The 24,504-nt window shown below is 46.1% G+C and overlaps 1 protein-coding gene across 8 annotated transcripts in view; it reads right to left on the bottom strand.

Annotated features, from left to right (window-relative positions):
- Positions 1–24,504, bottom strand: part of KSR1 (kinase suppressor of ras 1) — a 93,310-nt gene that overhangs the window by 51,463 nt on the left and 17,343 nt on the right. For 5 of the 8 annotated variants that reach the window (XM_044430491.1, XM_044430492.1, XM_044430490.1 and 2 more), the window contains exon 2: positions 3,655–3,795. The gene's annotated coding sequence lies outside the window, so the exon portion shown is untranslated. Of the gene's footprint in view, positions 1–3,654; positions 3,796–20,350; positions 20,413–20,698; positions 21,714–22,716; positions 22,821–24,504 lie in introns of those variants that run through there. The other 3 variants (XM_044430498.1, XM_044430495.1, XM_044430496.1) reach the window with 3 other exon arrangements.

A 24,504-nucleotide genomic window follows, 5' to 3' on the forward strand; every position in this document is an offset into this window, starting at 1 on the left:
ACCACACGGGTTCTCAGAAGGAAGTCAAACTGGATTCATTAAGGGCAGCTGAAGTGGATTTTGGAGGTTTCTCTCCACAGCAATTGAAGATCTGGTGTCTTTAAGTCCTGCCATATCCCAAGTGCAGGCGATTGATTTGGAATTCAAAGAACGAGATGTGCAGAGCTTGGCCCAACTAAACGACAACAGGCATGCCTCTTAACTTCCGCTTATTTCTTTCTCTTATTATTGTTGTAAAAAACTGCTTGAGTCCAGCGAGGACTGTGGCACAAGAGGAAATGGAGGGAGAGAATGCAAAGGGAAAGAAACTTTTTCCCTGCGTCGCTTTCCTGGATGAAACCACAAACATGCAGCGAAGCCAATAAAAGAGAAAATGAGTTGCCCAAATACAGAATGTGGGTTTGCTTACAATTTGCCTGTATGTGCTCATCTCTGTAGAATTCTACACAACCTAGCTGGGAAGACCTTCTGAATGCTGCTTCTTTCTCCTGTCCGGGTCCTTTTCAGTGGAGAAGGAGTGACTTTCAGGCCTTTTTCTTTGCAACTGAACTTGGACTGGGCAGCTCTCCAAATGGAAATAAATCCATAAAGAGAAAACAGGCATTGCAGAGAGGGGAGAATACTGCTTTCCCTCTGTAGAACAGCCTCATTCAGCAATCTTCACTTGCCTTTTGCAAAATTTTAAGGACTAGGAGATCTGATCGCAGGTCTTCACTCTCCCATCCAAATGCTCTCCAGAAGATCACCAATTTTCAGCCATAGTTACCATCCTACCTGAAGTACATGGTTTGTACTTCAGCAGTGCTTTTTCTATACCAGATGTCGGGCAAGGAAGAGGACCTGCTCAGTGGTGGCACCCCAGCTTTGGAAGGAGGCTCACCCCATATCGATCTTGCTGTCACACTTTCAGTAGAAGGGGATCTTTTCATTCTCCTGGGACTTGACATTTCATCTCTTCTATCTTGGCTGCTATGCAGATGCTGCTTTCTTTACATTTGCTACCCCCTTTAATGTATCGGGTGTTTTGACTTTGCTTTTTTAAAGTGTATTTATTTTTGAATCTGACCGATTGATTTCTGTAAGCCACCCTGGGAATGTGTTTTATAGATAGAGAGAAATGCCTATCATAAGGAAAAGATTGAGGTCTTCACCATTCGTGATTGGAAGCAATGAAAGAGCTACAAGAAAGGGGGAGGGAGCGCAAAATTTACTTTAAAAGAAAAACCTGTCTCCCAGCTTCTAAGTGTTCACCCAGCATTTCCAGCATGCCTTCAAGCCTATTTTCTCAGGGTTAATGAAGCTTCATTTTTGGAGGTGGGTGGTAGAGGTCCAAAAACAGAAGTAGAAATTCACAATAAGCTGGATTCTATACCCAGCAACCAATTCTGCTGCTTTTGCATGATACAAGTAGAAAATACACCCAAACAAAAGGTCATGGTAGTTCAGGGAAAAACACTGCTGAGTAAATTGATTTTTTTCCAGTGGAAAGTAGTGGGGAGGAGATGTTTAGGATGAAGATAACCATCTCATGTATTTTGCTGAAGTGCTACTTTCGTCAGCCAGGCATATGTCAAAATGCTGCCAAACCAGCCAAGTCTCATCCCAGCAAAAATGGAGACTTTGGCAAAAGCCGGCACGTGGAAGCTCTCATAAATCTCTGCCACACTTCTTAAAACAAAAAGAAGGCATGTGACAGGCATTAAAAGAAAAGCGGGATGGGGGGGAGCAAGCAAAGAGCCGCCCGACACAAAGAATCTTGTTTACCATCCACTGCAGAGTCCCCAAGCCAACATTCTCTATTCTAAAAAGGAGTGTATGAACAATGAGGGGCTAACATTTATTTATTTTTATTTAATATGTCTCAGGAGCCAGGGATGCACCTGAAGGGCTACGTGAAAATCCTTTAGAGTTTTGGCTTGATTTTCAAACCAGGTTCACTCCCGATAGGGGACACTGCTTTTGAATGCTCCCCTGCTTTTAAAAAAAAAAATCCAATGCATGTAATCCAGCTGCGATTAAGGAGAGGAAGCTGCATTCACACACACACACACACACACACACACACCTACCTCTGACATATAGTAATCTGAGCTCTCTGCAGAACTCTGCTAGAGTTCTCAGCTGCAAAGAGAGGCCGGCTGCCACTCCATGTCCCCCACCCCCGGTTGGGTTTATCCCAGCACCTCTGAATCTCTGCATCCAATAATATCCAAATGTGATAAACCCACCCTGCTACCTTGGAGTCCCCCTGCTCATTTTGCTGAGTAAGGACATATTCATTCGCCCAAAGTTCCCACCTTAAGTATCCTCTTTTCTATTCTTCTCCTTACATCTCCACCACCTGGTTCCAAGAACGCTCAAAGTTCTCCAGAGTTGCTATTTTACTGAACAACAACAACAAGGCAATAACCGTCATCACTTCATTAACTTTGTGCCCTTCGGTTCAAAACCCGAGGGTATGGAATGGGCTTCCATGGGAGGTGGCTGAGGCCCCATCAGTGAGGGTATTCAAAGATAGGCTGGACATGCACATGGTGGGCATGTCATGAGTGGAGCCAGCTGGAGCCGGGGGTCAGACTAGATGGCCTGGGAGGCCCCTTCTGACTTGTTCTGTTTCTATGTTTCTAAAACACAAGGCTTGACGCCTACGTTGCTTTGCTTTGCTGGGGCTCATTCCTTAGTAACAGGAAAAGTGTTTTGAGTCTCTGCAAAAGTAGCACTGTCTTCCTTTGTTTACTTTCCAGAGGTTTGGAGTCGGGATCAGAAGTCTTTTAGGAATGAGGATGTGACTTCCATCCAGACCGAAGCTTTTGCGCAACTCACATATTAAAAATTAAGAGGTGGAAGCCCCATCTTGACCCATTGGGTGGTCTTGGCAAAAATCTCTCTGGTTTTAATTGCTTTCTGCTGGAAAATAAGCGAAAAATCATGACAGATATGTCTCAAGGATATGTGAGATAAGACGGTGACGTCATTACCCCTGGAGGCTTGAGATAAGGCAGTCATAAATCAAAGAAAATTCCCCCCTCAACCAGGTTGCAGTAAACCCAAAACAGCCATGCAAAACACCAGAAGGGGGAAAAAACAACACCATTCTGCCGAGTTCCCTGTTGAGTATAAAAACGTTTGCATGAAACAATCCAAACCACAGGTACGATTTTTCAGGCGCTTGAGTATGAGAACGCGAAGCCCACAACACTTAGATCTTCCTCCCGAAATGACAGAGAGACGAAAAATAGTCTTTCTACAGAGACAGATCAAAAAGATGCGAGGGCCCCTATTAAGAAACATCTTCTGGAACTTACAGAAGGAAACCTGGCATCACAACCAGCTTGCCACCGTGCCGAAGAGTTAAAAAAGCGAAAGAGGAGGAGAACAAGGACAAAGGGGCTGGCGAAACTCCCGTACAAGGAAAGGTGGAAAAGCTTGGGGTTTCTTAGCTAGGGATTTCAACCCCCATCAGCCATCAGTTGCTGGGAGTTGTAGTCCAGAATATTTGGAAGGCATCAGTCTAGTAAAACAGGTGGCTGAAAGGGGAAGGGTTGATAGCGATCTATACATTTATGTGTGGTGAGCAGCAAAAGTGGAAAAAAAGAGCCTTCTTCTCTCTCCTCCTCGAACTCAACATTTAGGCACACACCTTGACGGCCTTACCTGGACAACCTCTTTCCTCACGTTGATGAGATACAGCCAGTCGCTGAATCTCGGGTAGCTGTTCAACTCGACCGTCCTTTCGCTCGGGGGGATGCTCAGCTTGCACTGAAGTTGGATTCCAATATAACGGACGACTTTCACCTGCAGAGGGAGATAGGAAAGGATTCAGATGGTGCTGGCCATATAGCAGAAACAAGCTTGCAGAAACACCTCACTTCCACCTTTTCAGCAGCAGGAACACTGACACCCATCAGCCTTCCCCCGTCGATTTCCCCATTCCCTCTGAGCTTTGCTTCAGGTCTCCCCTTCAGGAGAAAGAAATTCTCCAAGCAACAAAACAGCCCACTGTGGGTTAATGTACCCTGGTTTGTTTTAGGGTTAATTGAGGGTTGTCTCACCCTCAGACAAGCCCTGGCATTCGAGTTCACATGATACGTCAAGACCCCCAGTAAGAGCTTTTGGAATCATCCTAATATAAGCGTGTCTGGTCCTTTTAAATATGATGATCAATTTGTTTTAAAATTGTTGTACATCTCAATAAAACTTTTTTTCTAAATTGCTCTTGGGATTTCAACAGTGCTTGGCCTACACCAGAAGAAAAACATCCCTAAGGGCCATTTTATGGCCTCATTTTATAAATATTCTGGCATGTATTCACTTTAGCATCCACTTTAAACTCTGGGGTCAGGTAAGATCCGTGACATTATGGCTCGATCTGGTAAGCACCCACAAGTTTACTTTGCAATTTAATAAGCTGATTTTTTTTTTAAAGGAATAAAATAAGTCTTTTTCTAATAGCAGGTAGGCAGACCACATTTTCATTTTTTAATCACCACAAGTGAGAGGCTTTACTTATATTGTAAATATGTGCACAGAAACCTGAATTTCTGTGCACTCTAGACCACTGAAGAAAACCTCTAAGGTCAAAATGGGTTTGGCACTGCTTCTTCATGTTTGTTTTGGAATTACAACTTATTTACAGTTTAGTCCGTTTACATTTGTCAGACTGCATTTATATGATGAAACCAACTGTATTTAAACAAACAACCTTCTGCCGTCCAGATCTGCATTATATGGCAAGCCAAGGCAAGCCAGGGGTCTCAAAAGCAGACCCCATGGGTACCCTACAAGTGCATTAATCCTGGGTAAGCTGTTATGATGTGGTAACGAGCTATCCCCCCGTCCCCCACTGCAGCGCAAGTTTGCCAACTCTCCCTTGGGATGTGGCCATCACGAAGAAGGCCTGCAGTCCAAAAATCCACCACTGTCCACCAGAAGGGGAAACAGAAAAGTGGGGAGCCCTAGATCTCAGGTTCCCTTCATCCATGAGCTCAAGTAATCGTTCAACAGATCATGGGTTCTCTGGAGGTGGGTTAACCCTCAAACAACCCCTGCCAGCCAGGTCCAGACGACACAGCAAGCCACACCCAGGCCTGGAATAGGCCACTTGGTGCCACTGGGGGTCCCAGCTCAACTCAGCTCTGGTGATTGTGCCAACCTGGCCAGTGACTTGAAAGAGACCCCAGAGGTCATCCAATCCAACCCCCTTGCTCAGTGCAGGCATCTTGTAGCTACAGCATCTCTGATCATTTCCAGACAAGGAACTTATTTTTAAATGCCCTTGGATCTTTAAGACAAATGGGGAAATAAATCTGAAAGGAGTGGCACAGAAGAATCTTCCAACTGGTTATCAACATTTCAAAAGTCTGAGCCAAATCTTTAGATTCTTGCATTTTCTCTTGTGAGCCTACAAGGTTTCCTACTTTTGGCTTACCGGGTTGTTGCCTCCCTCCCTCTTTCCACCCCAATCAACCAAAAATAAAAAGCAGGCCTCTAGTTCAGCTTTCCCAAGCCTACCGCCCACCAAATGTTTTGGACTCCCCTTCCCATCAGCCCCTGCCAGTATAGCTGTTGTTCAGGAATGCCAGGAGCCCAAAACTTCTGTAGGGTGCCATTCTGGATGGCTTAACAGGAATTAACGCAAAGCCAGTTTGTCAAAATATGAGTTGCATCTATATTTTGTGCACAAATATACCTTTGAGGATTTATTTAATGCCATTTATGTATATCTTGCTTAATCAAAACATTGAAGCACCATTAAGTAAAACACAAATACACCAGGGAAACAGCAAGAATAAAACTATGGATTATCCATATCTAGAAGCCAGTGGCTTTCTGGCACTATAGGTAATTTTAGTATTATTTGTTACATTTATATCTCGCTTTTTCTTACAAACTCAAAGCAGCTCACAGCATTCTCCTCCTGCTGCTTTCAATCTTATCCCTGCAGCAACAACAACCCTGTGAGGTAGGCTGAGCTGAGAGTCTGTGACGGGTTCAAAGTAACCCACTGAGGACTAGAACCCAGGTTGCCAGTCTCAGCCCTGCACTCTTAGTGGCTCTCAGGATACCATACTAAGTCCTTTGCACTGATTTTAACCCTCCTTATTGTATTCCAATTATCTGATTGAAAATTCTTTTAAAGTAGCCTAAGAAAGATCTGTCCCCAAGCAAACACACAAGATGAATAGAGCATACACTCCACATCTTTGAAATCATTGCCAGTATCAGTCTGTCTCCACCGGGACAATGGTGTTCACTTCTTAACAGTTTTGCATTGCATTGCAGCAACAAAAGCTCTTGGGGAGAGGGGTATTTTTTCCCCATGGCCCAGCCCCCGGAGAACAAACCACAAGCTTCAAAAGGCTTGCACACAAAAGGCTTAAATTGCTCTGAGTAGGGCTAACTGAATTTTGCATGCTCCAAAGCAACACTACATTCCAGGCAGTCCTACAGGCTTAGCGTTCCAGAAAGTACACAGAAATATTTCCTTTTTCAGACCTAGAGATGCTTTTCAGATGTAACAGCGGCCTTTGTTTTCCCTTTTTTTCAGCCTGCATAGGGAGTGCAGGAAGATTTGTCAAAGAGGAAGAGTCAAGTGGGGAGGTGAACCCACCCTACCAGATCTGCTGAGATCAACAAACATACTTTAAATAACACAGCTGGGAAGGCTCAGACCACTGCTATCCGTGGACCTGTACTGTAGACTCTGCAAGGATGGGTCGTGACGTAGAACTCAAAATAACAATGACCCAAGCGGCTTCTGTTTTAGCGAACCGAGTCACCAGCTGGCACATTTGCAGAAACGGGCCCAAGCCTTTAAAGGTAATTGAAGCCAGGTGCCCGAGTCATAAAGTTTGTAGATTATTACTTCCACGTGAATGAAATGCAAACTCTCCTTAGGCTGAGCAAAGGGCCTTGTGCTCACCCCTCCACTTGCTCACTGACAACATATTTTCCAGTTCCAGTCATATGGACTAGAAACTTGAGTGTTTTTGTGGGAAAAGCTAAATAAAAAGACCAGCTCTTGGCCCCAAGCCCATGCTCCAAAGCAACCATACAGAGGCGGCCATCAGACGCTACAGCACACCAGCTTTGGTGCCATTAAGGGACTGAGAAATTACTGCCTTCAAAACAACAAAAAATTGCTCCTGGAAGCACTGCTTGGATTTTCCATCACTGGAGCCAAAAGAGCTTGAGCTTCAGCTTGGAACATGGATTCATGGAAACCTCAGCTGCCTTGGTTCCCCGACTCCCTTTTGCTCCCACCGTCTCGCTTCCTCCTTTGTCTTGATGCCACAAGCTCACCTGGCAGGGACTCTCACACCTGCCTTGGCACCGTGCATGGGAAGAGAGAAGCACTGCATTTCCAAACAATGCTTTTTGGGAAGAAGTGTGTGGCTTTTGCACAGGAAGTAATATCTGACTAAACCAGCTGCTTTCTGGGGCAAGTGAGTTTTTCACTTCCCACACAGATACTTTCTCAGGTCGTAGAACGACGGGCTGGAATTTTTAAGAGGCTTTTAAACTCTGGGTGAGGTAAGCAATGCAAGTGACAGCGGCGGCGAAGTTGGGGGGGGGTGATCCTACGTCAGCAGCACCAGAATGGTTTTCCAATTTTTTTATTCCTATTTTTTCAGGCAGCGCACACCAAAGGAGCCTTCCAAAATCAGAGCTGTGTGGCTTCACAAAATGCTAGAAAACCACAAAGTGCTAGGGAAACTTCAAACAGGCGAGAGTCCCTGCTGGACCAAACAAGAGTTCCTTCCCATCCAAGAACCTGTTCCAAGTGGCCATCGAGGTATCTTTCATTTTGTGGGCAAGTCAGAAGCACAAGAGTTGCATTTTAGACTCCCTTCAGCCACAACACCCTCTTGTCTATGGAACAGAATGGGGTTTGCTTTTTCAGCTCTGAGGGCCTCCTTACCAGGCCCCTCTCTGGTCAGCTTGACCTACCTCACAGGACTGTTGTGGGGATAAAAGGGAAAGCAGAAGGACCAGGGCGCTGCCTCAGACTCCTTGTATGGGGAAAAGAGCAGGATACGGATGCATACACAACCCACCCCTTTTGAAGACCATCTGAGCCCTCTGTCCTCGCTAAGTAATTTTGTAAACCTCCCATCACAGCCCTTCTGCAGTCCTCTATGTTCCAATCTAAATGAACCAGCAAGGTTTCATAGAAGCATTTCAACCCATAGTTTATATAGGCTGCACTTCTCCCCACTCCAATTAGAAAGCTTAATTATAGTATCCGCACTGGGAAGGCTCTCAAGAATTCAAAAAACCCTGCCCCCCTTTTTTCCAGGAGTGGGGATATAGCAGTGGCCATAAAAACAGAGACCAAATAAGGACCGGTGCCAGAACGTGGTACCACAGGGCAGCCGCTAGGGTTCCCAAAGGGCCCACTGAGTCCTGAGACCCTGACTCTGGGCAACCAGTGCTGTAAGTCCGCCTTTTTAATCACCCCACAAATACCCTGAAGTTACATTACGTGAGGTTCTCCAGACCATTATGAGGAATGAAAATGGCTGCTTTTGTCCAAGCACCAAGTGCTGCCGCTATTGCTGCACAGGTGTAAAGGGGTGCAAGGATGGGGGTCCCCCAACAGAGAGTCCTTTGCCCACCGACTCCCTCAATCCTGGAGCTGGGCTTTGAAGGCAGCTCCGTTTCAGCAAACACATCCAAACGTGGCTCACGCCATTCTTACTTCTGCTAAACATGCGGCTTTGGGGACACACGAACACACACAGGTAAAGCAACTTGAGTTCCTGAAACAGCTCATGACCAGCAGACCAATCTCACTCTGCACCCGGCATTGGAAAGCATCTCGTGAGACGGGATTTTCAACTTCCCCATTTCCAGGATCCAGTGAAACCGCTTTCAGCTGAAACCTGTTATCATTTTATGGTTTTCTCAAGCTGCAATCAGTAACCTTGCAGGCCAAGGGAGGGTGGGTGTGGGGAGATGGCGGAGAAGAGCCGTCGGGCAACATACGCACCTAGGATATTTCTTTTTTCCAAGCCAGGCACCTTAAATATGGTGGAGGCACCTTAAATATAGACTTCAGGCCCTCCAAAAGCATGCTACAAGACTCTACCTGCAGACACTTTTGGCTTTGTCCAGTCTCTGTACAGAAGAATGCAGGTGCAGAATTCAGATGCAGGTGAGGGACTGGGAAAGGCAATGTTGAGAAAGCAAGTCTTCCAAAGCCTCCAAAAGTCATGATTTTTCAAGCCAAGAACTGCAGCATGCAAATGCTGATCTGTAATCCATTACCAAGTTTGACCCTGTCTACTTAAGAGTTCAGAAGGTTTCCTCTCCCATCAAAGTTGCTAAATATGGTACCAGAACTAGGAAGCCCAAAATCATCACCAATTTCTACTACTGAAAGTCTTCTTCCAGGAACAGAGTCCTGCATTACGTATATATACATTTGCAGAGAAAATAACACAGATTTTTACATATTATAACCAGGCGGGATCCCTAGCTAATTCATGGTTACTTTGCATGAATGGTGCGCAGGTGTACACAACCTGATTTGTTGCACTAAACAAGCCAAGATTCATAAGCCAACTTTGTTGCTGGCTTATCAATCCTGGCTTATTCAGGAAAAACAAACCAGGATCCTGGGTTCAGATATCATATGCCATCCATTTCCCACTCGTTTTACCAGCTCATGCAAAAACCTGGGTTGTAGCTCTTGCATTTCATTGCTTTTGGAGCTCACTTTGTTCTTCCTTGCACAGGTGACTGTAAACAAAAGGGGTGGAGACACACACTTGTACTTTCTGTGATTTTAATAACCACCCTAGCATCCATGAGGATAAATAGCAGTTTCTAAAATTGTCATTTAAAAATGCATAAAGTGGGCCCTAGGCCATGAAAAGTTACGTTGCAATAAAGGTGTTAACTTTTAGGTGCCAATTTCTTTGTTCCGTTCTCTCCAACACCCTCTGTATTTACTAAAGGAGGTAGCCACCGAATGGTGTATCAAGAGTGCAGAGTCCATAGCAAATGGCACATCTCATGTGGGACTTGAATACCCAAAACTCACGGGCTGAATTTCTTTTGAGAGTCAGCTTGCCAGATCAGAGCAAAACCAGGGTAGCACTGAGGCTGGAAAAGACCAAGCGCTCAGGCACATGGACAAAAAAATGGAGAAATTTGCATGTGGTGGTGGACAAAGCAGAAAGTCTGTTTGCTGCATGTTTCTTCAAAGAATCCTAAAGTCACCCTTATGCATATAGAGAGATGGGCAGCGGGGAAGGGAAGGGAAGAGTTGATGTCAAACAGAAACCTCTGACAGAAAGACTCAGGCGGTGGGCTGCAGAAGGGAAAGCACGTGTGTGCAAAAAGCCCCAAAATCCAAGGGGATTTTGACATGTGGGACCCCAAAGGCTCCCAGAGATTCGGAGCTTTAAATGAAAGCTTTTGGGCTCAAGTCACTGTGGGCCATTCCCTACCAGCACCTCTAGGATCAAGGGCTTTATCTCCCCCAGTACTTTCTGCTGGCAAATATAATTTCAAGGCATACCAGATTCGAGCCCTTTCAAGTGCCCAAACTGCCTTGTGAGTTTTATGCAGACTTCAGTCTTACGCCATCTGGGTAACTCTAAGGTCCAGTTTCACTCCTCCTCCTCTTCATACACCTTACCTTAATTTACAAGCAAAAGAAAGAGAGGTAGTTTCTAGTCCTCACTGTTTATCTATATATCATTTTCTGCTATATTGGCCCAAAGGTCCTCTAAGCAGATTACAGTGGTATGTTGCAGAGAAAAGCTTACTTAATGTTAAAATCAAGGCTGGCTTATGCACTTCCTGCAATGTACCCCATTCTTACAAAGTTGAAAATGAGAAAACTGAGGGACAGAGTTCAAGTCTTAACAATAGAGTGCAAAAAAAAGTATAGAAACAACAACAGATCTTAGAAAGGAGCATGGAAGTTCTTATCCGCCAGGAGATAGATGCTCTGCTGGTGAATTTGTCTAGTTGCTTTTTAAAGCTCTCCAAGCTGGCAGGAATCACTGCATTTTTCTGGTAGCAAATTCCATGTTTTAACTCTGTGTTGTATCACCCGGTATACAGACAGTGCAATGCACACAACACAGTACTCAAACAACATGCAAAATGACCACCAAGAGTGCATTTAGTTTTAAATTAAAAAATTTAAATTGCTTGTTATTTTTTCACAGTTTAAAATTCTGCGCTGTATCAGTAAGTCATTCCTTGTGTGTGCCCCAAATCTCCCACGGCACAGATGGGAAAAATAGTCTCCTGGTCCTTTCCTCAACCTATGCACTGTTTTCCTCATCTTCCTGCTTTCCCTCTTTTATTTGCCTTTTTTTCCTAAGCTAAAGCACCCCAAATCCTTCCATGCAGGGAGCTGTTCTCCCCAGCCCCACGTTCATTTTCGTTGCACCTTTTTCTCCAGCTCAGTGATTCCCTTCAGGAGGTGCTGTGAGCCACAAGGCAATTACACAAAACGTTATTCTGGTATCATAATCATGCAGGTGGATAGACGGATGGAACTGATCCGGGGGGCAGTTGCCTGTCCGTGCAAGTGACCCCCAGCTTTCCTTCCTAAACAGCGAACAAAAGCAACTGTTTATTTTCCTTCAGCGCCTGCAAATTGCTACTAGCTTTGTGTGCAAATTGGGTAGCAGGACCAAAATAGATGGAAAGATTGATGAAACTCATCTGGAGCCTAGAAGAAAAAGATTGTGAAGTCAGTAATTTTGCAGCAATGGCTTTTCTGTATTTAGTGACTAAGCTCCAACCGCCATTACATAAAGCCGTTTTTCCTCGGCTGGCCAACATTTGGTGGACTTTGATACCCACTTGGCAAAGAAACATATGCGAAATTGGTTACCAAGTTAACACACGCAACAGACTCGCTGGAAAGTGGGAAGCGAAAGAGACGGGGGGGTGTGTGTATGCGTGTGTGTGTGTGTACAGCACTGCATTGTGGGAATTCCCTGTCTCCACTGATGCCTTTAGCAAGTTGTGAAGATTGTGGGTGGCTATCAGACAGGGTCCTGACCAGGTGAACACAGCTGAAATGTGTGGGTGTTGAAATCTCAAGATTGGCTAAAAATAAAAACTGAACTGTAAGAGTCACCCAGTTCATTAAAACTTTCATCCTGGACAGACTGTCAGCTGCTTGCTCATAAAGGCCAGACTGGTTACACTGCCCTGGGCTCAAAGCAGCCCTTCAGCAGGCCCCAGGCATTGTACAAACATGACTGTACCACCTTGTTCCTAAGTGGTACATTCCTTGCTTTCCCCAAAGGATTCTGGGAACTACCATGAGAGTACCCTAGCACAGAAATACAATCCTTGGGGATTGTATACACACATCATGCAGGAACAGGATGCTAGGAGCTGTAGTCCTACTCACAGGGAAGGGACTGCTTTGGGGAGGGCTGATATAAATTGAGCTGAAGAAAGAGGAAGGCATTCAAAGGTGTCCTTGGTCAAGGTAAAATGTAGACCCCCAGCTGTTTTGAATTTCATTTCCCAGATGCCCCTAACAGCATGGTCAGGGGTTAGGAATTCTGGGATCTGAAGTCCAAAACTCTGGGAGATTTAACTTCTGCCTGCCCCTACCCTAGGAGACCTATTTGAGTTTTCCCCCAAGTTTACCCAATACGTTTGGCACTGGCTGTCCATTCAACAGGATTAAATATCTTTTCAGCAACGCTCTTTATTTCTTCTCTGCATGACTCAAGGGAGGATACCAGGTCTGCAAAGGTATACAGCAAAGAGTCACCTGGTGGGACCCCCCCCCCCCAAAGGACACAATCCCCCACCAGAGTTTTATGGCTACAGGAAATGGCAGTCCTGTGATCCGCCGGGAGAAGTCAAAAGCTGCCATTTGCAAAAAAGTTCCCACAGTCCCCCAAATACAACTGCACTAAAGACGACTGCGGGAAATCTAATCTGGCAGGTGACTTTCCCAAAGGAAGAAGGGTCCTTTTATTCTTTCCACTCAGGTTAAAATAGGAATACTGAACCACAGACCTTCAGGTGAAACGCACACACACGGTTCCCCATACAGTCCCAGCCCTTATTCCCCAACCACGAAATGCTTGGTGGTTTCCCTGCTTTTGCATGTGTTTCTCCCCTCATCCTAGAAGGCCGAAATTCCTCTGCCAAGAACTTTATGCAGAAACAGGCTGGTAACAGGACCCCTGCACTCTCTCTTCAGCCCTGCCCATCCCAGGAATACGCTCCGGAGCTGAATGCAGCCCTTGGAAATAAAGAGCTTCCACATCTTTGCTCTACAAGTAAACTGCAAATAAGAAGCATTTGTCCAATCAGTTGGAAACCGAAAAGAGGCCAGGAGTCAGAAGGGTTGGGACTTCCCCCTTTCTGTGTTACTGGCACTATTTCTGTCTCTTTCTCCCCCAGTCCCCGATTTGCAAAATGCAGATCTAATAAAGCAGACTGTTTGGCACAAACCCACCTAGCCCATTCTCTCTCCCAAATCCCCTCTCCCTCTGTCATTCCCTGCTCAGTCCTTTCAGTAAAAATTTCACTGTTTGCCTGCCTGCAATGGCCAAGGTTGGTTACAAAACTGATTTCTCAAAAAGGAACAGCGCCCGGTGATGCAAATTTGAACAACAGAAAGAAAGGGGAAGGATGGGAAAGTCTGCCCGGTGTGACAAAAGACCCCAAGTCTGCCCAGGCACTGCTCCCTGCAAAGGGGGTGGCCAGTTACTCTCTGCTTCTTTAGAGGAAATCCTAAGCCTGTTTGGAGAGGGAAGGAGGTCCTACAGCTCCCAGGATGCTCCAACCAGCCTAGCATGCTGGGAGTTGTAGGACCATGAAGGGCACTGGGGGACCAGACTCTCAGACTCTTCCCCCAGCCTCACAGGGATAAAACCAAGAGGGAAATGGAGGGGGAGTCGTGGTAGTAGTAATTAGAATTATTCTGCCTAGATTACCAGAGGCAGAAAGAAGGGCAGCGAAAACACTGAAATTTCAAATTTCTCCTTATGGGATAGCATAGGGAGCACTACCAAACGGGCCGAAGTGAGAACAATCAGCAAGGTCCGTGGGAACACTGAGGTTTGCATAAGTACCAAAAACTTTTTTAAAACTCCAAGGGGGTGACCCAAAACACCCAAGGATTGAATGTACTGAGTGGCGCTTTGTTGCAACTCTGACTTGTTAAATGTAAATAACCCCTCTAAAACCTAAGTGTGATACAATTCCAATAATGTGAGCCTAGAAACATCCTAGAAATCCTGATGGAGCATCTAGGGAGTCATCTCACATCAACTGCAATTGTTTAAAACATAAAGATAAAATTAAAGTTTTCTCTTTGGGGATGCATCTATCCATGAGTTTCGGATTTCTGAAAAAAGCTTTTAAAATGCTCTGGATTAGAATGTAAGCATGCTTGCATAGGGACACCTGGCGAAGGTGTGTTCTCACAGTTTTCAATGAAATTGGGTTTTTTAAATCATTTATTTATGTAGCACATTTGTATGCCGCAAAATTGTGTCACAGCAAGCCTTTCATCTTTTTCATGTTTTCGACTTTCCGTGTTAAAAGGGGTTTGTTTCCATTTTTTTTTTTTTAAAAAAAGGGTAGTACTTAACTTCTAAAATGAGGTTTCAGCGTTGAACCTGCCTGGAGTCACAGCCTGAAAGCCTTCAATTGTGCAAATGTGTCAATGCAGGAGTATATCTGAGCATGCACAGAGCTCCTTTTGCTTGTCCAGTTTTATTCCCTTGAGGGAACGTTTGGGAGAGACACAGAGAACTGCCACTTTACTCTTCCTCCAGGGTCCCCAGCATTTCGGTTTAGGACATGGAAACATGACTTATTTTTATATTCCCAAATGTGTTTATGGAGGGAAGTATGTTATTCAAACACTGGGCAAAGGCACTCTGTGGGCCTTAAAAGGCTTAATTCCTGGTTTTCTCCCAGGGCAAAATCCCAGAGTTCTAGACCTTGTGCTCAAGTTGGGTTTCCCAGTCAAGTTTAAAAGTAAACCCAAGACCTTGGTCTGAGCAACAGGCCTTACACAACCAACAAGTGTGTTCGCACACACAAGCAAGCGACGCCTGCCAACTTTGGAATTATTTGTTCTTCTATTTATACTGTAACTAGCTAAACCTCTCGAGACACAAGCTTGCCTTTAAAAAAAAAAAAACCAGACGACAAACCAACAGTTGGGAGCTTCGGAAAAACTACACACACACACACACACACACACACACACACAAAGAGCAGAGTGCAACCAGAACACGGCACAGTTTATTGTCGCCACCCTTACAAGAGTTCCTGCGAAGCCAACATTGCCAACAACAAATGCAAAACCAACCCATTCATTCATTTCCCTGTCAGTTTTATTTCGACAAAAAGATACGATGGGGTTCAACAAGTACCAAGATTTCGAGCTCCGAACCATCCCGCCACAAGCTCTGCCACACTGAGAAAAGCAGGTCTCCCAAACAAGAACGAACCTAGGAGAAATGTAACCCCAATCGCCACATCATTCACTTTTATCCCAAAGGGCTTTTTGTCCCATATTCAGGGGATTGACCGCAAATATGTTCTGCTCAAAATTAGGACCAGAAACATCTTTACGTCAAAAGGAAGAAGCATTTGGAAGCAAAGCAAATGAAAGCAAGACACAGTTCCCACAGCTATAGTTGTTCTAATTTTTTCACCTCTCTCTCAGTTCTGAAAAGCTGCTTAATCCATCACACAACACCATCCTAGGAGATCAGTAATTAAAAACCCCCACACTCAAGTTTCTAGTCCTCTTGCTATATCAGAAAGCCCTTCAGTTCTAAGGACTAGAGAGACACTTCGACTTCTCATAAGCAGTTACAAACTGTATGCGGTATCATGTGCAATTCAGGTATGCTCAAAGCCAATTTTGCAAGATTGCATATAACATATAAGGTGAAAAGTGCTCGTTACCCCATATATTCGAGGGAAGGATGATTAAAAGAAACAACCAGGCAAACGCACACATGATACTTTTAAACCCACGCACACTCTCTGAAACTTACAGGATTTCAGCTCAGCTCCTCCCACCCAGCAACCTGACCTCAACACTGAGTTCATTTCATGTTAGCTTCCTTTTTTTTCTTGACAGGAAGAGCAGAAGTAAAATTCAAGGGTTTCTTACTAATGTGAGCTACCAGAAAATAACAGTCATACAAATTTAGCAGGTTGCAGAGAAAGCCCTGATAAATGTTTTGCTCTCTCGTAATACTCGTCATCGGGGGCTCAGTACAATTAAAAGGACGGTGTTAGAGATTCGGGGAGACACGAGGAAAGTAAACTAAACTGATGTGATTCTCTGACTCAGATAGGAATTCAGTCACAGCTTACAAATCTTTAAAACTTACAGCTACTTGCCATTTTCCACCCTGTTTCATCATTCCAGTAAACTGTACGGAGGGAGCCAAAAGGGAGAAAAGGGGCCATTCCTCAAATCCTTCCGAAAGCCTTATTCTTTCTTCTACCTGCCAATCCCTTCTTCCTTGTGTGCTGTGACTTTGAGATTCTACTCCTGAGGTTATCAACTGTCTTGCTGTACTGATCATATGTAAGCCAGCTCAGGATTCTAGCAGGTTGAAAAAGCAGGATAAATATGCTTTCAATAAATAGGGTTCTACCTCTCTGCTCATCGATATGTAAGGTCAACCGAAAGGTTGAAAAAGGGGAGTGGAAGGGGCTTTCCTTCTACTTTTCCAAGTTCTCAGCCTCCAAGAATGCAGGGAAGAGCTACGCTGCCCTTCTCCCAGGCTGAACCCAGGACTCAGGAAGAATGACAAACCAAGAAAGCACTCCGTAAAGTGATAACATTGATCTCACTGCAAGCCCACAATGGTGAAAACAGAGAGGCGATTGTTGGGCCAGAAGTAGGCAAGGCCTGATCCTGTTATACATATCACAAAGAATCAGCCATCGGGACTCCCAGAGGTGGAGGCAGGAGCAGAACAAATTCCTGCTCTGAAAGCTTTGCATTCATAATAATTCTCGAGCGTTGGAAAAAGGCATTTTTAGTGGAGCGCTTCACTACAAATTACATTAGAAACACAGAAGCAAATGCAAAAAAGCAGGTCTCTGGGCCACACTGACACCTAGATAAAAGCCAGTGTCAGGCTAAAACCTGAAAGTCCTGTAAGACAGGGGTGTTAGATTTTCTACCCCGCTGCTCACGGCTCACCCCCCCACTTCCCAATCCCACACCTACCCAAATCCACATCTCTGTATGGCACAACTGCAGGAAAAAGTTAAAATAATAACCATAAACTTTTTAAAAGATGTTGGAAAACACAGATAGTCCCTTGAGGGTGCCCCGGGACACTTTGAAGGGGCAAGTCCTTAGCCAAGTTAGTACAAAAAAGTCATCTTAAAAGTCCATAGTTAAGATGACTTTCACAATCCCCAAGGGCAGGAAAGAAAAAAGATAATGAGATTAAAAGCTTCAGCAAGCATGAAATGGTCAAGACCGCAGCAAAGTGTCCGGGGAGGCCCAAAAGGTCCACCTGGGCACTTTGGAGGGGTGCCAGGACACAGCTGGCAAAGACAGCAAAACGTTTTGGACACTCTTGCCAAGCACTTTGGTAGTCGATCCCTGGTACCCATGCTCTAGGTCAGGGGTCTCAGACTCAACTTACCTGGGGGCCGCTGGAAGTAGAGTCTGGGTGAGGCTGGGCCGCATCAAGGATTCCCCCACCGCGGTGGTGGTGGGCCGCTCATCCCCGGCACTTTGAAGGCCACAGGCCCCCCCCCCGTGCCCCGTCCGTCCCGGCCACTGGCCGGCGAGCTTGAGACCCCTGCTCCAGGTTGTCTAGGTTCAGACAACACAACAGCCCCTTCATGAAGAGGCTAGATTGCCATTGGACACACCACTCTTACTCTTCTTAACTGCTAAGAGCTGTTATAAGGGATGCGTTTCGAGCTTGCCCCATTCTTAGGGCTCAAAAAAAAAAAAATGGGATGGAAGGCAGAGAGGGTCTCCTTGGGGAAGTAACTCCTGGAGCTCCTTCTTAAAACCTTTCCCAGGAAGTCGTTACATCACACTGCTCAAAGTTTGCCCTCCGCCTTCACCCTTCTCAGCTGCTGTAATCATGCCATACTTAATTATCACTTCCAGATTAAAAATAAAACCCTGTGATTATGAACTGTGGCTCACGACAGCGCCACAGGGCTGGATTTCCGTGGCCGTTTCTGCCGAGAGGACTAAAACGAGCGGCAAACAGAGGAGCCAGGGTGACGGCTGCAAGGCCCAAGAAGAGGTCCAGGGAGGGAGAGAGAAAAGGAGAGCCATGCATCCTGTAACACGGAGCATTTTTTGCGCATGCAGAAAAAGAAGCAGGAGGGGAGAGGTCCGAGAGAAGCTTCCTTATGTTTTGCATTTCTGTGCCATCTCTGAGACAGATACGGCTAAGATTGCACCTTGCACACTGACATATTCTCATGGGAGTTTTCATGCTCGGTGCCACGAGCATCACGCCGATGTCCACACGCCTGTAGTCACAGTCCATCCCGCTTGTAACTACACTCAGGTGCCCTCCCTGAGCAAGCCATAAATAGAAAGAACAAAAGCCCCCACAAGCCATGTCTGAATTGGGCTCAGAGGCTAACCAGGAGGTTGCCCACTGAGAAATTCTGGCCCAAACCTGGATCAAGGGTGGTCCAAGACATTCTGGTGCTCAGGGCAAAGGGGAAAATAACACAACTTTCGACACCATGCCCACAACTGCAGCTGGATCCTATGCTTTGATAGTGGAGTGGGACAACCATTCCCCCGCCAAAGCTGAAGGCTGCCAGCTAGCTTAGTGGGGCATGGTGCCCTCTCCTCTCCCATCTTCCTGCAGCGTCTACAACCTGAAGCAAACACCTTACCTTACCTAATGGTAGGGCCGACCCAGATGAAGGCATTCCCCATAACGAAGTCTCCAAGGCACTCCAAAGGAGGTGGCACTCAACCGAGACAGACTACTCATCTCTAACTCAGCATCATCCGCCCCAGGCTTCCCCCACCGGCCCCCTTCTGGGGTGTGTGAGGACCCACATGCATGGCCAGTGGTCAGAACCGACAGGAGATGGAGCCCAAAGCACCTGCAGAACATCAGGCTCAAGAAGGGTGGTGCAACAGACTTGAGGTTTCGGGGAAGGCTTTTTCCCAGCCATTCCTGGAAACAATGAAGATCTCTGAACACGACACAGGCTTTCGGCTTTCATCTTTCAGCCTCAATTTCCAGCACACTTGCCAGAACAGCTTGAATGTCTGGACCCAAGTTTCTGAAGCACAGCTTCCGTGAGCCTGTCTTTTGACTGAGGTTGTGCCCTGGTCTTTGTGAGTTAGACAGGGTTGACCTGGGGGCAGGCCTTCTCTGTGGTGGCACCGCGCTTGTGCCGATGGTGTTCGAAGAGGATCCACACCAGGGGCTGCCAGAGTCCAAGGACCAAATTCTTTGAGTCCAAGGACCAAAGCCTTTTTACCACTGTACCAGGGTGAAGGCTAAATTCAGATTTATTCATTTACTGGAGGAGCAGTTCTTGGCTGAACACCTATGTGGAGAAGCAATAACCTAAAAGTCTCCTTTGAGGAAGCCCTTCAAGCAAACCTTGGGCCATTCTATCTTCAAGATCCCTTCACTCTGGAGTTTCAGCAATTAGCAGAAGTCCAGACTGTATGAGTTACCCAGTTCTGTATTTTTGATTCCAGGCTAAATCTGTCTGCACATCTGGGGCTTTTTTTAACAGCAGCCTGGTTTGTTTGCCTTTCCTTTTTCCCCTCCTTGTATGACTTTTTTTTACACTGTTGTCTTGAATCATCTCATATTGTTTTCGGAAGATGGCCTAGAAAACTTTTACAGCAGAGAGAATCAGTTACCAAGAATAATTGCCTCATTCCTTTTTTGATGTATATCCTGCTTTTTTCCTACTCAGAACTCAAAGTGGCTTACATCATTCTCCTCCTCCTGCATTCCTTATCCCTGCAACAACAATCCTGTCAGGTAGGCTGGGCTGAGAGTTTGTGACTGGCCCAAGATCACCCAGTTGGCTCCATGGCAAAGCAGGGACCAGAACCAGGTCACCTGAGTTTCCCAGTCCCAGCTTTTAACCACTACACTGCATTGTTATTACTTCGTAAGCCATCCTGAGGCTTTTTTGCAATTAGGACAGCATATAAATATTTTAAATACACGAATAAATAAATAATAAATTGGCTCTCTTTCTGACATGCCTCTCTTTTCAGGCAAGAGGTCAACCACGGTCCAGGTCAACCGTCTCACTGGCTTTTCAAGTTTGCATTTCAGTTGGAAAGGAAAGAAAAGAAGTTTTATAAAAGGAATTTCCTCCCACAAAATACCTTTTAAAGAGATGATGATAAAACCAAGTACTCTTGGATGCTGCAAGGGTCAGCAAATGATGTGCTGGCATTCATCTTAGCTGCAGAAGATATTTCCTGGCCTCTGACTAGGACAAAGCAGCACAGCTAGGAAGACAATAAAATGGGGTGTGAGGAGAGGAACAGGGGTCTAGCCAAGTTTCAGTGGTTTCTTAATCTAGGTGGAGGGGGAAAAGCAAGCCTTGACTAGCAGAAACCCCAAAGAGGAGACAATGAATACCTCGACATTGCCCTCTGCACCATCAGCCCGTCCTGTATAGATTGCAGGTAAGTGATGAATAAAACAAATAAGAACTGAAAAGCAAGCACCTTCTTCTGGTACTGGCTCTTTTGCCAGAAAAGCAAAACGCAGCAGGGAAAGGTTTTTGCATTCGCCCAGAGCTGCTTCCAGATGAAGTTTTAACAAAAGCCACACCGTTCCATCATTCACAGCATTTTATGGGGGTCCCAGGTTGCATCTGTCACCCTGCCATGTTTTCCTGTCATCCATTACTTCTTCCAGCTTTGTTTTTCTTGGCACAAAAATATCCATCAAGGAGAGCGAGGCCAAAAGAGCAGTGCCATGTTGGAACAGCGCATGGATCTGGAAGTATTCAAGTGCTCGTATCTTTTGCTGATGGAATCCTCACTACAGCCCTGTAAGGTAGATCAGTATTGGAGAGATGAGGCAGATGAGAAAGCAAACAGCAGGTCGGTTGGTGGCTGGTTTGGGCTTCCTCCCCAAGGAGGCTGCTTACTTTCTTCAGAGTAAGCTTCACCGAACAGAGTACAACCTACTTCTGAGTAAACCTATATAAAACAGCTCACGTGCCACTGAGTTATCCAGAAGAACAAATTTAATTCCATGCTTCTTTTTCCTCCACATAATTTTGAACCACTCGCAATGTATTTGCTTTTCCAAGGGTGTTTTTTTAATGTCTCTCTTGTTATTATTGTTAAAAGAGAATGGAAAATCATAATAAACTGCAGAGACAAACAAATAATGAAAATAAATGTGGCTGAACTAAACAGAGAGGCAAAGGATTTCTCCACAGTATGTGTCCCTCTAACTGGTTTTATGCTTCTCTCAGCTCTGGCTGGTTGTGTCTTCAATTGTTCCATCAAGTTTGTGACTGCAATGCCCCCCATCTACAGTCAATGGCTATTCTGGCTGGGGATGATGGTGGTTGCAATCCCACATTTGGAGGGAAAACACAGGCCTAGGAAAAGCTGTTATAGAGATATGCACCTTTGGGGGGGGGGGAGTTGCCACCTGCTTTAGGCTTTCTAATTTTTATGACACATCATTTCCTGAGAGCTAGTGTGGGTTCTCCCAGCACTTGGACAATGCAGAGATATGCAGGATCTAGCCCCTACTCAACCATTAAGCTCAACTGGGCAACTCTGAGCCAGACACAGTGTCGGCCTGGCCTACCTTACAGGGTTGTTGTGAAAGTAGAATGACATGTGTCTTGAGGAAAAACAGTGGGATGTAAATACAATAAACAATAACAGGCATATTGGAAGAGCCAAATCAACAAAACCACCGGGGCCCATACACACAGTCTCGAAATAAGGAAATGTCCACTTCTCCTTACAGCCAATAAAAGGCCACAAGTCTCACAGCCAGTATATATAGGTTGCAGGACTGGCCTTTCTTGTTCACCCTTCCTTTCCACAGAAAAAGACACTCTCTCTGTTGCAGCAAGAAAGATTCTGCATTTTGCAAGAGCAACGCAGACGAGCACACAAAGTGTTTGAGTCACAGTTACTCTCGTCTAGCATCTGACCAGCAACTAATTGTTCCCAAAACTCCTAGGGAGAGAGATCCTCAAACTTCGCTAGCCTAAGAAGCCAAGGACTAGAGCCGTTCTGCATGCAACGCAAACAGAGGTACAGCCCGTCCGATCGTCTTAAACCCTGGATTTAAAGGCCTTAAAGGGACCCCCTTTTGATGGGAACCCGTTGCTGGGAGCACTTCGCTTCCTGCCCGCAGCCCCCTTGCCAAGCCCTGCTTTAAAGCGGCTTCCACATTCTTGACACATGAAATCAGTGTCTGCCACCCTGGTACCCTCCAGATGCAAGTCGGGCCTCGACTCCCAGGCCTTGCAGGATTGCAAAAGCTCCGGTTCGGTGCATTTGCAGGGCACTAGGTCAGCAAAGTCTGCTTAAAACACCACCTCCAAGACAGTCTGACAACCCCACCCACTTGGGGGGGGAACCCACCTCCCCACGTGCTGTTCTGTCCTTCGAGCTGGCTTAAATCACCGCACCGTCGGGACATGACGGAAATAAAACTGAGTCTGCTTCAGCCACCAACTCATCCCAAGCCCGACTCCCTTTCTTACCTGGCTGGTCAGCTTGGAGGCTTGCCTCCCCTGCTCAGCCGGAACTACAAGGCGGACGGGGACAGCTGACGGAGGAGAACCTGCACCCGCTCCACTCCAGTCGCCTACTGCAACTTTATCAGCATCGCTGCAGTGGGCCTGGCCGGCCTGGCCCAGCCCAGCCCAGCCTGGCCACCGTCATCACCCCCTCCCCGCTTCCTGCTCTCCGACTGCTACCAGGTCAAAACGAAATCACGCAGATCTAATCCACACAGCTTCGCCGTGCCAAGTTCTCGGGGCCCGTGTCGTGAAAAGCACTGCAGCGGGCAGGGCTCTCCCCCACTTCGCCGGCTCACAAGACAAGCTATCCTTGTCAAAACGCCCAGCTTCCTACAGAAGACATAAGAGCCGGCTGCCTGCCCTGGTTAGGAAAGGAGAATTAATGATCGGAGGCGGTTTTACAACGGAGAGGGCTGCGGCTGCAGGAGACAATGACATCCGAAGAGAAAGCAGAGAAGCCCGTACCTCCCACTGACCGAACGTGGAAAGAATCCAACCCCAATGGAGCTATGTCAGGAGAAGGAGCAACCAAAAGTCAAGGCAGGGAATTGCAGCCCTTCTAGGGTCTTGGACTGATTCTTGGGGGCGATCCCAGAGATCACACCCCCTTGCCCACACCTTCCTTTCCCTGACCAATGCTTTGGTGGCTTCCCAGCTTTTCTGCAGTCATTCCTCTCACTCGAAAAGGCATTTTAAATGCCCGTCCAAGGCAACGGGAATTTTAAAATGGAGAATCCTGAGAAGGCTAAATTTAGGAACCCACTTTTCACCCCAGGCCTTTCTTCCTTTGCCCTCAGCCCCCATTACTCACCCCCACAAAAATAACTTACCCGAAGGTGAATTCAGTCCTCCAATTCTTCATCTCCCTCTTATCAAGGCATGGGGAATTAACCTTTTAGTTCTGCCTTCCCCAACCTGGTGCCTTCCAGGTATTTCAGTGGCCAGTCCGAATGCCCCTGGCTAGCAACATGGCCTATCGTTAAGAACGCTTGGAGTTGTAGTCCCAAGCATCTAGAAATCAACAGGTTGGTGGAGACTATTTCAGGTGATGAGGCCTTGCATTTCTGCTGCACCAACAAAGAAAACTTTCTCCTGCTACTTCGGATAAGCAGGACCGTCTTCCTGAAGCTCACTCGCTATCAACGCAAGGGCTCCCTTGGGCTGACCAGACTGAATAATTCATCGGCATCTCCATTAATACAAGTTCAAACTGATTGAAAGAAGGTCATTTAATTAGAAAGAGAGAAACGGCTTGGAAAACAGTCCTTCATCGATCTGATGGGCAACCACAAAGAGCAGATGGCATGCAGTGGTTTCCAAAAGGCCACTGAGCATGGAGAATTATGTACGGACAGCTACCTCACATTGTGGAGCTAATTCTGCTTAAGTATATGGCTGACCCTTTAAGAAGATCCCCAAAACCGGGAATAGCCCTGCCCTTTTTTAAAAAAATTCATGTTTTCCAATTTCTCCAGATATTGGCAAAATAAAAGGCTTACATCAAGGCTGTTCAAATTTTTTCCATTCCCTGCTTTTAAGTCCCCCGCCACGAGATGCAGTTCTACAATGCATCCCCTAGATCGAAATAAGAAATACCAGCTTGTGCAATAAGCAGACCTTTCTCCAACCTCTGGCCTGCATTGACTCTAGTTCAAAAACCAAACCCTCATTTGTTTTTCCAAGAGTTCAGAGAGTTCAGGCCAACCCTTGACAGAAAGTGAATGCACCAGTTTTGTTTTCTCTGTGCCA

The sequence above is a fragment of the Varanus komodoensis genome, unplaced genomic scaffold (genome assembly GCF_004798865.1).
Source record: "Varanus komodoensis strain SLA01 unplaced genomic scaffold, ASM479886v1 scaffold20_1, whole genome shotgun sequence".
Classification (NCBI taxonomy): domain Eukaryota; kingdom Metazoa; phylum Chordata; class Lepidosauria; order Squamata; family Varanidae; genus Varanus; species Varanus komodoensis.